The sequence below is a fragment of the Vicia villosa genome, linkage group LG1 (assembly GCF_029867415.1).
Source record: "Vicia villosa cultivar HV-30 ecotype Madison, WI linkage group LG1, Vvil1.0, whole genome shotgun sequence".
NCBI lineage: Eukaryota > Viridiplantae > Streptophyta > Magnoliopsida > Fabales > Fabaceae > Vicia > Vicia villosa.
In genome coordinates, this window is record NC_081180.1 from 180,636,732 (window position 1) to 180,640,522 (window position 3,791).

Consider the following 3,791-nt stretch of genomic DNA (forward strand, 5'->3'; position numbering starts at 1 on the left):
TATGGGTGATATTTTCGACAAAAGATCACCTCCACAACAAAGTTTTGATATTCCAAATGACATAAAAAACATTCCATTCTTCCTCCTTAAAAATGATACCATTCATAAGAATCCACAAACTCCAAATAGTTGCCAACCAAATACACCCCTCTTTACCCTTTTTTTACTCTCTTGAGTTTACAAAAGGTACACCATCTCACAAAACTATCTAAAAGACTACCCGCTTCATAATCCATAAATTTACTCCAACCGGCCACTTCCTTCTAAACCAAACAGGAAAAATGACAAAATAACAAAGAATGAGGCGAAGATTCGAGATCACTATGACAAAGAACACAATAAATGTCACAAGTATTACTAATAATATCATGACAAAGAAGCAAATCTCTAGTTGCTAAGAACAATGTTAACATAATTTAATGAAGAAAATCTTGATTTTATTAATTTTCGAAATCCCAAACAAATTATTTAACAAGGAAGAATAGATTGAAGGTTCGAAAAACACAATAAGGGGGGTTGGATTGCGTTTTGGATAAAATAAAAACTTATGACACGTTTTGTTATCCTGGTTCGTTTGAACTCAAACTACTCTAGTCCACCCGCCAAGGTGATTTTTCCTCTCTCTTATGAGGACTTAATCCACTAAATCAAACTTGATTATAACAATTTAACAATGACAATTGTCAAAGTCTTCTTGAGATAAACCAAAACCCGGTTTCTCAAGAAACAATAACAACAAAACTTAATCTTATGTGTTTACAAAAGTGTTTCTAATAAGTTGTATCACAACTGTGATGTATACACAATATTTAAAAGAATGAGTAGTAATTTGAGAGCTTTTCGTAATGGTTTATGCATGAGTATTCTTGTCTTTAATTTCAGTAGTGTCTTCAATATATAGTGAAGCTTTTGGAACCGTTTGAGAGACACACTTTTCACTTTTAGAATGTTGTAATAATATGATTTAAGACTTTTCCATAGATAGAGATTCTGTCCGTAGAATTGATGATCCATCCGTTAATAGAAGATCTTGAGTTTAATACTTCGTAATGGAAATGAGTATCAGAGTATTATGCCAGCATTGGTGCAAGAAGCGTTTTCATATATCAGAGCTTTATCAGAACTTCTGCTTTTGAGAAATCACAGTCAAAACCTGAGCAATCGACAACCTTACTACTTTAATCTTGGAGAACTTGTTGTAGTGGCTTTCAGAACATGATCTTCTTAGAATGAAGATCAAATGGAAATATACTTCTTGTTCTTGTGGACTTCCTTCAAAGTTTTCGAAACTTCTTATTCTTATAAACTTCCTTTAGAGTTTAGATCTTCTTATTCTTGTAAACCTCTGTCTCGATGAAGCCTTCTGATTTTGAGAGATCAATGCTGAGAGTATATTCTTCTTATAAGCTTCCCTCAATGCAGCCTTCTACTTATGAAAAATCATTGTTTCTTGCTTCAGAACTATTTAAAATTAGGGAGAATATATGTTCTTATTAAATTTATGTGTTTGTTATCATCAAAATTATTTCAAAGGTGTAGAACCAAACTTTGTTCTAACAATCTCCCCCTTTTTGATGATGACAAAAACTCATATATTTTGAATAAATAATTGACATAAGAAATATTAGAAACACCCCCTGAGTTAGAAACTCCCCCTGAGTTTAATAATCAGAAGATTTAAATTTAAATACTTCCCTGATTATGTGTCCTTGAATCAGAAGTTAAGATGAAGCTTATAAGAGTTCTTATCTAAAAGTTTCCCGTCCTTAATAAATGATTTAACAAATATATTATTCTAATCATCTGATATGATATTGTCCTCAGATCCAAAATCTTCATGCTCTTCATCCACATTATTATCAACTAACAATATAGACGAATCAACTAGATGCCCCTCAACCATTATATCAGACAAACTTGTAGTTTGTTCATCTGTAATCACATCATTACAGTACCCACGAGTAGGTAACGACACCAAAACGGACGACTACTAAAAGAGCACCTACGCTTGCGGATCACCTACACATTACCCACGAGTAGGTAACATTAAGGCAGAAGGGTGAGAATATAATTTATAATGAAAAGCATGATAAATATAGTAATGCCAAAAAGTATCATCAAGAATCATACAACAAGGTAATCCACTAAGTCAGCCACAATCAATATATAAGTAATGCGATAAATGAGTAAGAACATAATGGTAAGTACATATGGAGATGAATGCGATTCGACTATGCATATGCATGTGGTACCAAATCCAGAGTAAACTCCTCCTTGTCATTATGACAAATACACCTTGCCGAGCATTATGCTGGGACTTCTTTCCCTCAGGAAAATACACCTTTGTCAAGCAGTAAGCTACGAATAACCGTCATCGGGCATTTAACCCCCACTGATGACCTCTTGCCACTCAGGCAAATACACCTTTCTACCGAGCATTAAGCTCCCACTGGTAATAATTGCCAATTCAGGCCACCTGTTAATAGCATTCCGCCATTAACGTAATGAAATGTCATGTTGTGCATACAAACAACTCGATTACATAACAACAACAACGATAATATAACTCGGTCACATATCCACATCACACCGGTTATATTAATCCACACGGATACATCACCAAAATTGCCACTCAGGCGTTCATATTCACACAACACACATATACCGTCAAAACATACTTGATTAGCAAATATCATTTCACAAAATACATTTATGAAAAATCATTCAACCACCAACACACTCCTATTTATCATAAAGCATACTCAAGGGTTCCCATAATACTTCAAACGGCGCGTAGAAACGACCTACGGTTCAAAAGATACAACAAAACGAAGTTTGGAAAAACTATATTTCGCACAGTCCGCTTGAGCTCCGCTCAGCGGACCCAGACAGAAAATTATTAGACAAAAATGCAGAAACTTCGCTCAGCGGACCTTCACAGAGATTTTTCTGCAAAAGGACCTCCACTCAGCGGACCCAGGCCGCTCAGCGGACCTGCGTAAACCTAGAAAAATCAGTTCTGCAACAGACCTGCAAAATCCCATCCAATCATCTCAAAACCTCAAATAAGCTTCCCTACACATCCTACACAATCCATACATGCCATATATTCATTCTAACAATCAATGATCCATGGTTCACTCACTAAATGTCAATAACCTAATAATTCCTTCATGAGCAAGAAAACATGGAGAAATGAAAAACAAACATGATCAATGAGGATATCTATCATCATACTACACATACACACCACAAAATCATGTTTATAACTTCAAAACTCACAAAACACCCAATCCACCATTGTTGGTCAAACTTAGAAAAGAGCAAGAACAAGAACAAAACAAAACAAAACTATAAGAATCATACAATCAAGATAAACTAGATTCACCCCCTTACCTTGGTTAGATTCTTGGCTCTAGCTTGGTTTGGATTTCTACAATTCTCTTCTTCTCTTTGTTTTTCTCTTCTTTTTCTTCTCTTCACAAGTTTTCTCTCTTTTCTCTCTAAAATATCTCCTTTTCTCTCTATAACTCTTTCTATTTCTCTACTTCTCATTTTCACCCACTCAACTCCCATAAATTCCAGTTTTGGCCCAAATGTTACTAAACATTAATTCAAACCAATTAACACCCAAAACATAATAATTACACACATGGAAAGTAATAAGTAAAATATTAGCATAATTAATATTTACAGACTGACTCGACTCAAAAACGTTAAAATTTAGAAAAATGTAGCAAACATCACAATTAATCAGAAAAACACATTTACGGGCGTTACAACCCTCCCCC